The sequence below is a fragment of the Onychostruthus taczanowskii genome, unplaced genomic scaffold, assembly GCF_017590055.1.
Source record: "Onychostruthus taczanowskii isolate IOZ18803 unplaced genomic scaffold, ASM1759005v1 scaffold66, whole genome shotgun sequence".
Lineage (NCBI taxonomy): Eukaryota > Metazoa > Chordata > Aves > Passeriformes > Passeridae > Onychostruthus > Onychostruthus taczanowskii.
Window position 1 is genome coordinate 1,850,377 of NW_024504344.1, and position 13,942 is coordinate 1,864,318.

The window sequence follows — 13,942 nt, forward strand, 5'->3', positions numbered from 1 at the left end:
ACTGTGATGTTATCACTGATGTTATTCAACTTTCCAATATATTAAAACATTATGATACCTGGAAAATATTCACAAGTTGTCATCTTGTTCCTAATAACATCCTAGGGGCAAAAAGATTTTTTCCCCACATACCAATGTGCAAGAGTGTCAGCTTTATGATTCCTGCCTATGAATTACACCAGGAGGACTCAGTTTCACTGGCAACAATTCAAACCCAGGAAAGTCAGGACAATGAAGTGACTTCAAAGGAACATGAGTTATTGGAAAGATCATGCAAGAGCAGGCTAAGTATTCAACCTTAACACGCTTCAGTTTCATCAGATTCCAAATTGCAGGAACCAATTATTTTTTTGTCGTGGCGAAGCTCTCATATCTCAGAGCCTGGCTCCATCCTGATGTGCAGCTGCAGCTCTATTAGTGTAAATCAAAAAGAAAAAATGATAACAAAACCAACAACTAAAAAAAAAATTTAAAAAAAGCAAACCCAAACTCCAAGGGAAGCACACAAGTGCAAAGTAGGAACAAAGCCACACAGATCCTGGTGCTGAGGCTGACCCACCTTTCTGCAAACGACAAGCTCTTAAAATAAATGTTACCAAAGCACTGAAATCCATTCAACAGCTACTCTAAGATTGTTTTACTTAATGAGAGACTTCTCTTCAGCCACAAGTTATAAATAGGAGCATTGCCTCTGCATAGTGTGAATCTCACAGCAAAGGGAACATTTCTAGGGGAAATTCAGAGATTTAATCGAGGAATGGATCATATCATCCTGTTTCTGATTTCAGGAAAAGAATGAGAGGCAGGAAAGGTATTTTTTCCCTCCATGTGTCTCTGAGGCACTTTCAGACCTACCTTATTCCTGAGCTCTGTCCTGCAGCAGAGGATTGCCTTTAGGAATGCTTCTCCTGCAGGCTCCAGCCCTGCAAGTAAACAGGCAGGGACGGGCAGGATGTGGGCAGAACTTGGGAACTTCTCTACCCCTCCCAGGGACCAAAGTAGCCTCAGAGCCACCACAAATGCAGAAGAGAAGGGCGGTAAGGAAGGGCTACCCCTGCCACGGTGCCTCCTATGATTGCTGCCCTCAGCTCCTGCCTGCCCTGGGGGAACTCATGGGAAGAGCTTAACACCCTTTCCTCTGCTGGCAGAACCACCAGAGCCTGTCCTGCTCCCAGTATCAGCACTCCTGGACTGGGGCATTCACTGGTGTTTGCAGACACTCATTTAATTCAGATGCTGCCTGGCACTCACAGGTCAGTGAGTGAGTTCTAGTCTGTGATTTCAAGCATTTCCTGATGAAATTGCCTAGCAAGGATACGGCCAGAAATGTTCCAGCTCACCTGGTTTGCCACAGAGAGCAGTCTGAGGGCATTTTTTTCCCCACAATATTGTAATATAAAATTTTTAAAAAACAAGTAATTCATGGTTTTAAATCTGCAGGTTTTGACAATTATTGAAAGCATTAAAAATATATTAATTTTAAATATTATTATTTTTTTAAATTATGCATTTTTAATAGTTCAGGTATTCCATCTGAATTCAACACATCAGTGGAATTCAACAGAGACAACAGTTTTTTTTTAATATCACACCCTGAGATGTGTGATTTAGTCTTTACTGGCTCTGCTGATTTAGTAGCACAGCTCACAAAAGGATCAATGTTCAGGCAATCCCACTGGTCTCTCAGCACACCTCTTAGCAGATTAAAGTACTCTATAATTTTTTATTGGAATGACAGAATCTGTCCCTAAATACAGACAACACAATAAGAACATCAATAAATTGGGAGTAATTTTCCACTTAAGTCTGTATAACTTCAAAGGCACTGATGAAACCTTAAATCACAGAAAATAATTGCTAGTGACAGAATTCTTCTTAGGCTTCATGGATTTATTCCCAGAAAGCATTAAGCCCATGGGATAGATTACATTATTTTTTTAACACTAGTTCCCATTCTGCTTGTAGATTGTTTAAAACAAATCCAAAAGAATTGATTCTTACTGTCTAAGAAAACATCAGTGTGAAAAAGGTCAGAGGCCTTTCCCCAAATTCAGGTCATAAAATGAAGGACCTTAGCAAAAGAATTTTTGAGCCTTAAATATAGAGTTGAATATAAAGTAGCGGGCAGTGGGATCAGCGCCTGCATTCTCCAGGGTTTTCAGAATTTATTCCATTATCATTACAAATGATTTTATTTCAGAATATATTTCATTATAATTTATGAATTATTTTATTTCAGAATTAATCTTATTTATTTCACTATTCTGAGATGAGCTCAGGCCAGAGCCTGGTGCTGACAACACCAGTGTGGGTTCCATTCCTGCATGGGCCATTCACTGAGGAGCTGATCCTTGTGGGTCCCTCCCAGCTCAGATATTCTGTCACCACTATGGGCCATTCACTGAGGAGCTGATCTTTGTGGGTCCCTCCCAGCTCAGATATTCTGTCACCACTGATAGAAGTTTTTACTCTCCTTCAGGTATTAGACTAATATTTTTTTTTTCATTTAATAAAAAATGGGTACCTTATTTCTGGAAGTTTTTACTCTCCTTCAGGTATCAGACCAATATTTTTTTTTCATTTAATAAAAAATGGGTACCTTATTTCTCCTTTCTCCTAGAAAATAATGGCACAAACTTTTGAAAATTTGTCCCTGGTATCTAGCATTTTACAAACTCCTTCTGCAATTTTTAGCTTTTAACTCCCATTCTTTCCACTTTCTGTGATTTTGTGTTCCAGGGATGAAATTCAGACTGTTTTGTGATTCACTTTGACTTCTCCAAGAAGGCCACAAGCTTGTCTTTTTTGATAAATCATAAGACAAAAAGAACCATCTCCTGTAAAAGAAAATATTTCACAAGTCCTAACACTTGTGAAAATGCTGCTTATATGTGAATTTGGTGGTTTAGATGATTATTAACCCAATAATCATTCAAATTCTTGGGAAGAAGACTCTACTCTTGACTGCAGGCAGCACACTTGAAGCAGCAGCAATTCCAGAAGCATGAAATGCTGATCACTGACCCTCTTTAAAGCCCTGCAGGACAGCAGGAGCTGGTGTGAAACATACTCAGTCACTTGTCCACTGCTCAGGAGTCTGGGTGCTGCTCTTGCCATTGTCTCATCTCCCAAGCAATGTGAGAAGCTACCAAGATGGAGATTTTCATGAAGAAAGGAGAGTTAGTCACAATGAATAAAAAATTCATTGCAGGCAGGTGGTAAGACAAATGGGGTTATATCCAGACTCTTCACCTGTCACCTTTAAAATGCCATTTTTATTAGATGGAAATGGGGACGTGGGTGGATTTCAGATGAAGAATTGTGGATGCACCATCCCTGGAAGTGTACAAGGACAACCTGAACTAGTGGAAAGTGTCCCTGACCATGGCAGGAGGTGGGAACAAGATGATCTTTGAGGTTCCCTCCAACCCAAACCACTCTGTGAATTCTATGTTTTATTTTGTATAAAATTACTGTGACAGAGCCAGAATTAAGCTCAGTTCAGCTGTCCAAGTCTAGCATGAAAAGCAAGGCCTTCCTGTCCCACATCATCTCAGCTGGGACAGGAGCAAAGGGTGCCCTGTTTACTTGATCCTCGTGTGGAAAGATTTATCTTGTAATAAACAGGATTTCACTAATCCCATGGGCATACAGCATTAAAGGTCCAAGGGGCTAACAGCCTCCTCAAATCTCCCATTCTTCCTGATGGTATTGAAGGAGAAAAACTCTTCTATGAGCTTTGCAGCCATCCAATTCAGCATCATGTCACAGAACAGAGAAGGGATTAGCATTTATCATCTGATCAGGCAAACAAGTTAGCCAAACAAGAAGAGCTAGTAATGAGGCAGAAAAGCTGTTTGCACAATGGCACAGATCCTCCTACCTAGGCATGAATCAAGAGTGTTCATAATACTGCTATTTAATTGAAAGACTCCATAGATGAAGGCCAATTTTTAATTGAGACACTCAAGTAGATAAAGGCCAAGTTTTTGCAGACAGCATTGGACTGACAAAAGAAAAAATCCATGCTCTGTGGAGCTTCTTAGTGACAAATGAGAATTAATAAACCTTGTCCTATTTGTAACAGGAATAAGTGAAATGATCATTTACGCAAGTGTCCCTTTCACAGGAAAATGTTCCCTGCCATGTTCCAGCAATTATTTGGGTTTCAATGCAGGAGAAACACTGGCTTCATGTCAGAATTGTCTTAAAGTTACACTAAATCAACCCAAAGGCTGGTATTCCCCAAAACCAGTGTAATCCCTCCTCTTCCATGGGCTCTGGATGAGAGAGAGAAGAGGTTTTTAAAGATAATGTGCAAACCAACAGCCTCATGCTCCCTCTGTCATCTCTACATGTGCCTGACACTGAGATATGTGACATCACTGTCACATCACACATATCCTGAGAGATCCTAAACCAATACAAAACTTTTCAATTAATTGACTGATATTGGGGCAACAGCTGTGGGGGGCCAGTCCTGCCAAGACTCTGCTGTGCCTTACTGAAATTATGGGGTTTCATCTGACCAATATAGAGATTTACAGTGTAGTTATCTAAATCTGAGTAAAGCACCTGCCAGCCCTCTATAATCCATGAAGACAAACAGACATTTCTAGGGAGTAATTTATTTCAAACAGGTCAGATGAATCACCCTGGAAAACTTCGTATTTTTTCCACCATTTTTAAGGCAACAAGGGATGTCTGGCTGAAAGTGAGGATCAACAAGAGACATGTAAAACTAGATGACATGACCCAGCATGACATCTTGGGCAGGAAAGGCCCATCACACACACTCAGGCTCTCTGCTAGAGGCAGACAGACCCAAGGCAGGTGGGTTAAATGCCACACAAACCAGTGGCACAGCCTTTTGTCCCGTGTTATGTCCACCCATGTCATGGGCCATAGCAATTACTTAAGGGAATTGAGCCCATGATATGATGAATCTGCAAGTCATTAATGAAGAGAAGTACAAAGGCATACAGCTAAGGGAAAAACTGACACTGGTTAAACCAAAATTATTCCTGCTTATTTCTGGTGGGATTTTTCTTGATCTGTATTTTTTTTGGTTTGTGGGGGGTTTTTTTGTTGTTGGTGGTTTTGGTTGGTTTTTTCTTCTGAATCCCAAAGACCTACAAAATTGCCAGTAACTATTTCAACTAGGGGGACAGACTTCCCAGAACTCCCCAAAACTCAGTGCACCCTCTGTGGCTTCCTTGCCTTAGCAGGTTATTGCCTTCCAAAACACTCTGGGAGAGACACAGGGAGCAGAACCATTGACATGGAAATGAGGAGAAATTGAAGCAAGACTAAAAAGGTTTAAATTGTTTATCATACCAGTGGCATCTGGTATAAGGGTACTTGATGCTTTATCTGTTTTCCTACATGTTATCAGTCTTAGCTCAGAAAACTGCCGAAGGAAACCAACAACTCTTTGACTTCCCTGTGTCACCACATCCAGAATTAGCAACTTAGTTTTGTAGCCCACTCATAACTGCCATAGCCTGCCTGGGGTCATGGCCCATAGTCTGGGAACAGCTGCTAAGGGAAGTGAAAAGGATGCTAAGTGAAGAAAATATGGCAGTACAAATATCTACTGAAAAGGAGAAAAACAAAATCAAAGGCAACAATAAAAATAAATGAAGACAGAACAGCATATTTAAAAGAAGAAAAAAGTAGTCAAATATATACAAATAGCTTGAGTACAAACTGAACAGAAAATGTACTCAGTAAAAAAACCCAAGGGATGGCAAAGAAAGAAGGTAATATAAGCCCAGTTGTAAGCTGTTTTAATTTCGGGAATCAATCATAAAAGTACTTATCCATATAATTAAGAAAAGCCTCCAGAAAGTATAAAAACCACTCTCAGAAACACTCTAGAGGTGGTACCATAACTAAACAGCAAAACAGGACAAGGGAAATTGCCTTGGAATAACTCAAGGTGGTTTATGAAATATCAGACTTGAACAAGGATTGTCAACCTGCCTGTTAGGAATGAGCAGCTCACTCCTGCCCCAGCCTCCCAGAACAGATTTATTATCTATGTTAGAGCTCTGTCCTTTACAAAAGGAATGGGTTTCTTCTTCTTCTTGCTGCAGGAACATGCAGTCACTGTCCATTGCAGAGCTACAGCATCAGGCCCCGTGTTCAGACTGAGCATCCTGTGCTGTTCTGCAGCAGGTCAGGGAAAGGAGGCAGATCTGAGCTTTGTCAGTGCTCACACAGGAACAGAGGAATTCCAGGTGCGACAGAAGGGCTGTGCCTTGCTGCCTCTTGGCCAGTGCTGAATTAATTTCCCAGTCAGAATTTGATACCACTGTGCCTGACCGCCCTGTCTAGACCTAGTCAGTGGGGTTTGCTGCAGATTTTTCGGTTATATTTTGCAAAGATAAGCACTGAAAAACATTTTTTCATCAAGCATTACAAAGGACCGAAAACCATGTGTTCCTTTCCTTGAAGATTCAATAAGGTATTTAACTTACTGTGAAGAAAACCAGTCCTTCCACTGAAATGGATAAAGGTTTTCAGGAATGCCCAGCACAAGAGGTGCTGTGAAAAAGGTGCCAGCTGTTGTTTCATCACTAAGAACTGCATTGGCAATCAAGGCAGTCCACACAGATTATTTGTAGCCTTTATCTGCTGATGAAATTGGAATTAGTGAAGTTCTATCATACAAGATGTAATTAGTTTTACACTTAACATGCAGCCAACAGAAATCCCCCAGTACCTCTAAACTTTACTCAAAGAAAATCTTTGCAATCAATATGCAAATATTATATGGCAATAATCAATTGCCCAATGTTAACCAGGTTGCTCTGCAAGGAAATACCTGGGTGCTGACAACTGGCAAATACTTAACATGGTTAAGCACTGAAAAATTTGCACTTGAGCAATAAATAGTCAAACCACAACCAAGTGTTGGCTAGGGTTAGAACAAAGACCATCAGTCCAAAAATATTTAAATCTGCCAATGGTTTAAACTTGCTCTCAAACGTGAAGTGAAATATGGCAGTTTTGACATCTCTTATTAAAGTCACTTAAGAATCAATATTCAGGACATAACAATAATCAAATCAAGTTGCTTAAACCAAACTCAAGGGATCCTTCTGTTCTGCAAAGAATCAAAGATTAATTTCTAAGGAGCTGAATCAATGCAAAGTAAATAGATTCTGATGAGCTGGAGAAGGATAACTTACATCTACTGCATAGCAGATGAGCTCTGTGATAACAGCATTCCCTGAGCACAGGAAATCTACACCACTGCATAATCAGTACTGACAGCACTTGCAAAACATGACCCATAACTCAGTTTCATTCATTCCTAATGAATAATCAGGGCTAACACAGCTTGGAGAATCTTTGTGGCACGTGATCAGATCGGGTCCAGGTTTGGCAGTTTTTGGTCAGCTCCACAGTCCCACACACCCTGGAGAGGGATTTGTGACTGCTCAGTGGGCTCCCAGGACAGGCTGCTTTCCTTTTTTCTGTAGAGCAAGAGTTTGCAACTGAGTGCCAGGGCTCACAGGTACCTGCCCAGTCTTTACTGCTGGATTTCCTCCCTACTGGGAAAGAAACAGGAGGTTTTTAGAGAGAATTCATTCTGCTTTACAGAAGGAAGCCTTGTAAATCTAACGCCCTTGTTAGTGCACACAAAGATAGCAGGAATTTGCCATGAAAGCCTCAATGTAATAAAGAATAGCAACTCAGCCCACTTTGATCTCCTAAACAAACCTTTATTTTAAGGTTGCAGCTAGCAGTACAAGGAATCAAAAGATCTCTCACCACTAGCATCACTTGATTTGTGAAATTATTTGTCCATCAAACAACATACCTGTTGTATATCAACAATGGTTCTTAGGGAGAATGGTGGTTTCTTGTTTTTCCCCACTCTAGATTAAATTTCTAAGCTATAACACAAGTCCTTGGTAGGTGATGTACCCACCTACTGCCAATACTGAAACATTTTTCTCAGTACAATAATAGTGTGTGCATACTTTTCTTGCCTAGGTGGAGTAGGAGCTATTCAATTGACCTTTCAGTGATGCTGAAAAATAAATATTATCAGCCCACTCCCACCCTCATATTCAGAGGAGAAAGGAATAAGCAACTTGTCCCACAAGCAGAGCTATCCCTCCTGTTTCATGGCTCCCATTCACATGATAAATTTTTTCAGCCTAGTTGGTGGAGCTGGACATCAGGAGTGAAGCAGGGAGAAGAAATCAGGGCATGTCCCCCCTGTCCCAGCTGCTCTGCTGTGATTGCCAGCCCAGGGTTTGCAATTGCTGATCAGGACCCCTGTGGCAGCCTGCAGCAGCAAGGGCAAAGGAGATCACAAAAAGAACAGTCCTGAGACAGAAATAAGGGCTGAAGGGGTCTTGGTGCTCCATTATCATCTCTGAATACAAGATCTGTGAGGAGCTGGTTTCTTCTCCCAGGTGACAGGGATGGGACAGGAGGAAATGGCCTCAAGTTGCACCAGGGGAGGTTTAGATTGGAGATTTTGAGGATTTCTTCACTGAAAGGGTTGTCAAGCATTGGAAGAGGCTGCCCAGGGAAGCTGTGGAGTCACCATCCCTGCAGGCATTTAAAATGCATGTGGCACTGGGGACAGGGTTTAGTGGTAGACATGACAGTGCTGGGTTAGTGGCTGCACCTGATGGTCTTAGGGGTCTTTTCAAAACTAAACAGTTCTATTATTCTCTGATTCTATGCTTTTCAAAAAATCAGCTCCAGCTAGTTTCTCTTCACCACTCAAGTTCTAGAAATCTTGTCAATTGTTAGAGAATATATTATTCAATTAATAAGAAATCAGGGATTCAATTACTCAGAAATTCAGGATGCTTTGAACTTTACATAAACCTTCTGATTTGTCTGTGCTATTTTTAGGAACTTAAGGTCACAATCCATATAAAATCTCCTTCCAATATTACCTCTTACTCACAGCTGGAAGAACTGACTGCTCACAGATTCAGGGACTTGCCAAAGGCTGCCAGTGCAACATCCTCAATCTATTCTTCCTGACTACACCTCAGTGGGCTGCAAGTTTAAGGTAAAAATCCTTGATTTCACCTGTAATTAACTGATGCCAGATGACATTTATAAGTCAAGAACATTAGGACTAAGATCTCATCTCCACTGGAAAAAAAACCCCAAAAACCTAGCATATATTTCTATTTTAAACAAAATTTGAAATCAAAACCTGTAAAATAAATGCTATGATTATTGACTTATGAGTTTTCCCACTTGCTTGCAAGGGAGAATGCAAGTCTAAGTGTACCTTAAGCAAATAATTTCAAGACTTAAGACCTGAAAGTCTCCCAAAAGCACAGCAGGAGATCTTTGCAGAAGTTTCTTTCTGCAGAAGACATTCCTCTGCTTGGCTCCGCTCACGGAGCTGGGACAGCCATCTCAGCCAACCTTTGCTCCTGCCAGCTTCAGAAGCCTGATGTGATTTCCACTGAAGGGGATCACTAAACTTCCAGCAGCAACTGGAAGAAGCCTCTAGGAAAACACCAAATAAAATGAAGCACAAGATGAAGAAAATTGCCAGAATGAGTTTGTGTCCAAAATGGACCAATTTCCAATATGTCCATTTTCCTGCTGAGCCTACATATGCTACAAGAATTTTTTAAAAATTTCACAGTTCCTCAGTTACAGTTCAGTGATTTCTGTAGATGCTGGCTCTCCCTTTCCTCACTCCCCAAATTTGAGTTCTCAAACTTCAAAACATCTTTGTAACGGTGGGTAGTGCCTAATACAAAGTGACCAGCACCCAGTCACCACCCAACATTCCTGTTTTTAGACTCACTCAGCCATGGAAAGACCTGCAGGAATCAGTCTTCTCTAAAGAGGCAGTTTTAAAGACAAAATGCACCACTACGTTTCTTTGCAATGGAAAATATGGTTGGAAAGCCTGGAAAGAGATATTTCAGTGTCATAGGAGACAATACATAATTAAAGTTCATGTAAAAATAACTGGGGAATTTGGCATTGCCTGAGGAGCTGAAATAGCCCAGTACCACCTATATCATTCAGGTGTGGTGGTACGGACAAGATGTTGATAATGTAAGCTTTTTCTTAAAGCTTTGTGAGAAATGGGAAGAATTCAAGAATGTCTTTAAACAGGAGGAATTGTGATCATCCAGCAGTGATTAATCAAAACAAGTTTTAGGAGAAAACATTACAGTATGACAAATTGAAATATCCTTTGAAGCTAAGATAATTATGGAACAAATTTCAGGAATATATTTTAGCAAGAAAGTTATCACATGCTGGAAACAAAAGGGTTCTTTTAGTCCTATTATTTTCAGTATCATAATCTCCAGAATTAAAAGCTAGCTCTGGCATGTAGCAAAGATGTTTTCCTTAAAGCAGTATGAAATGCAAGAAGTAGTACGAAAATACTTATGTATATGTATAGGTGCTATAGACATGCTCACCCACTCATTGTCTGGGTCTCTGAGCTCATAAAAGCCTTCCCACAGACCAAAAAAAATTAACTAATCCTTCCATCTCATTCTTCCTCTGTTAGGTCCCCACTGGGGAGGTTTTCTTCCTCTGTAGTAACATGAGTCAGAGTACCATGAGTCAGACAGATGCTTCCCCTTCAATGAGTCCTCCATCAGATGTGCTATTCCAACCCAAAGGCTCATTCATGGCACAGGTCTCACTCAAATTCAAGAGACAATCACTAAGATCATGGAGAATATTATTTTCTGCTGAAACATACAAGATTTGGCCCCAAACTGATGCCAGGAGAGAAAGGCACTGTCATCTGCTAGTGTAAAAGTCAAAAGACCTGGTTTCCTCCCTTTGCTCCACAGTGTGCTGAGAACTGCCTGTCTGCAAGCTACTTGGAGTAATTCTCCACAAAACCAGACAACATTCATCAGCTGGTGGGCTGCCCATTCCTAAGCTCAGAATTGGACTCTTCTCCATTTCACCAGAAAGGAGGCCAAAACATCCAACACTGCCTCTTACTAGAACACACTTACAACGCACTGATTGAGGATGCACAGTGAATTGACAGCACATACTCAGGAGATTCTTTTGCAATAATATTCTATAAACACTTCATTGATATAAAATCTACCTTCATGTATTTGATATGTCCAACTGGAAGTTACTTAGGACACTGCCACAGCTGTCCAAACAATAGTATTTGTATATTCAGAATAACAGCATCTTAATGGGAAATGTCTATGGTAGTTGGTAGGATTGAAAATTTAGTTAAAACTACTAAATGCCTACCCTTAAAAAAAAAAAAAAAAAAAAAAAAAAAAAAAAAAAGTCATATAGTTTTTGAGATGGAATAAACCTTGCAATAGTCTGCCTGACCTATTTGGCAACACTTCTCCCTATTATTTTATAAATTAGTATCTATACAAACTCCCCCAAAACAGATGTCTAAACAGACATTCATCGAAGAGAAAAGGGAGATTCAGGCAAGCACCTAAAGTAATTCTGGTTGCTAATTGAGCACGTTGAGTAACACAGATACATTTTGCAGGTGCATCTTCCCGAGAATGATCCCACTAGTGTCCACACTGCACAGATGGGCTGTGTTATTTTAAGGTTTTAATCAAAATACATGCAAACAGGCACAGCACCACGTGCATGCTAATGCTGTGAAGTGTCAGCAGTCACTACACTCTTTTAAGAACTCTAACTATGAAAAACTCAGAAGAGAAGGAACTGATGAATTAGGCACTTTAGAGGAAGGCTTAGAGGCTACAGCTAGAAGGTGATGCACAGCACATTTGTAATAAATGTGGAGAAAACGCCTTTTTAACATGGCAAAGTATTCCCACATACTGAGAAACTGCACCAACACAGAAACAGAATACAAAAAGGTGTAAGATCATCAAACTTCCAAGGTATTTATGTTAGGAGAACCAACCCTGAAACAGTGATTACAGTGTAATCTTGACATCTGTCAACCTCCTGTCAATGGCTTTCCTCAATGAAGGCATTACACATCCCTCAGCTACTGTTTTATCACCTGCAGCGAAGTCTTCTGCATCTGCTAGTCCCAATTTGAGGGCTCACCAAACCTGATTCAGGTGACCAACTCACCTAGCACACTCTGCTCTGAAAACTTTGTTAACTAAGTGAGAAACAAGTAAATCCAGCTTAAGAACAATGGAACACAGTTCCTCCTATATTTCCTTTGTAAAAGACAGACCCTGTTCCTGCATGTTTGCACGGTTAAAAAAAAATACCCCTCTGAATTTGATACTCCTCCCTGCTGGGGGCAAAAATGAAAACAAAAAGACATAGCAGAGGTTGTGTTCAGCTGCAGTGCCCCGGGTGCCAGGTTTGCAAACCCAGCGATGTCCTCTTACCTGCACAGACACCGCACCACCCGAAGTGGTACCTGGAGCCCGGCTCCTGACCCGGGCGCGCCCTGCAGAGCTGTCAGCCTGGCGGGGATGGGCCGGTGATGGGCGGGCAGGGCAGCAGCGCACAGACAGACACACGGACAGACACAGACAGTCTCCCGAGCCCTCCTGCGCACACGCGCGCTCACAGGGACATGTCAGTGATGGGGATTGGCAAAAGGCTGCGGGGAAGAGAAGGGGAAGAGAAGGAGAAGAGAAGGAGAAGAGAAGGAGAAGAGAAGAGAAGGCAGCGGGAGCCGGCGGCAGCAGCGGGCGCGGAGCCGGGCCGGGCCGGCGGCGGTGCCGGAGAGGGGCCGGGCAGGGCGAGCGCGGTTTAAGGAGCGAGGGGAGGGGAAGCGCTGGGCGGGGAGGGCTGCGGGTCCCGCTGCTGGCCGGGGCCGGGGGCGGGGGCGGGGGGAGCCGGGGATGGGGCCGGGACTGACCGGTCCGGGGGTGTGGGCTGGGGGACACGGGGGTGGGAGGCGTGAGCGATGAGGGACAGGTTTTAGGGACAAGAGGACTGGGGGTCCCAGCCCGAGGGTCAGAGAAATGTGCGCCCCGAAGGGCAGAGAATCGGGGGAGCCGAGTCCCCGCCGTGTCGGGGGGAAACACCCTTTCTCTTTTAGCAAACAGGTGGTTTCTGCTTTTACCTCCTCCCTGAGCTCACTGTCTAAATAAGAAGCCCTCAGCTGGGATATTTTTTGCTTGAATTTCGGCTCTGACTTGTGAGCTGGAGCCGCTCTTCCTTCACCCCTCCTCCCGACACTGCCCCGGTCCCTCTGCAGCTCCTGCCCCGGTGCAGCCTCTCGCAGCTGTCCCATCGGGGCGGGGGTCCCCCAGAGGGGACTGATGTCTGCCCCGAACTGAAGCTCTCCAAGCATGCCCAAAGGACATACAAAGCATTAAAAAATGCCCATGCATTTTTTTTTTTTTTTTTAGCATGACTGTAAACATCTTATCTCAGGTTGCCCAGAAAAGTAGTGGGCGCCCTATCCCTGGAAGTGTCCAAGGCCAGGGTGGATGGGGATTGGAGCCACCTGGGATAGTGGCAGGTGTCTGGCCATGGCAGGAGGCTTGGAACTGGATGATCTTTAAGGTGCCTTCCAACCCAAACTGATTCTATCACTTCTGATTCTATCATGAACACAGTTGCACCTGGAGCAGATCAGTGGGTCAGGATCTAGAGCAGGTTATGAAGATGCTCCTGTCTCTGCTGTAATTTCCCAGAGCAGGCCTGAGGCCTTTGGTGTCAGCAGGGTTGTGGCTGCTCAGATCCATGAAAACCCACACAGCTCTGCTGACAGATGGCAGGTTTGATGAGGTTTTTTTGTCTGTCTACTACGTGGTAGCAACAAACACAGAAAGGCCTTTCGGGTGTCTTACAGCTCACCCTCAAGATGAAGGAGCACTGCAGATACCTGTCCACAAAGTTTTCTGCTTTGCAAAGAGAAATCATTGACTGAATTCAGTTTGCTAAACTTCAGAATTTGCTGGGAACATGCATTCAACATTATACATATATTTTAAGTTGAAATGTGCTTAAAGGGAGAGGATTCGTACCC

At 42.5% G+C, this 13,942-nt stretch overlaps 1 protein-coding gene across 1 annotated transcript in view; it reads right to left on the reverse strand.

Moving 5' to 3' along the window:
• The window catches only part of COL22A1 (collagen type XXII alpha 1 chain), a 228,447-nt gene extending 215,787 nt beyond the window's left edge, over positions 1-12,660 (reverse strand). Inside the window, exon 1 of the mRNA XM_041420805.1 lies at positions 12,345-12,660. The gene's annotated coding sequence lies outside the window, so the exon portion shown is untranslated. The remainder of the gene's footprint in view (positions 1-12,344) is intronic.
• Positions 12,661-13,942: the final 1,282 nt, after the last annotated feature.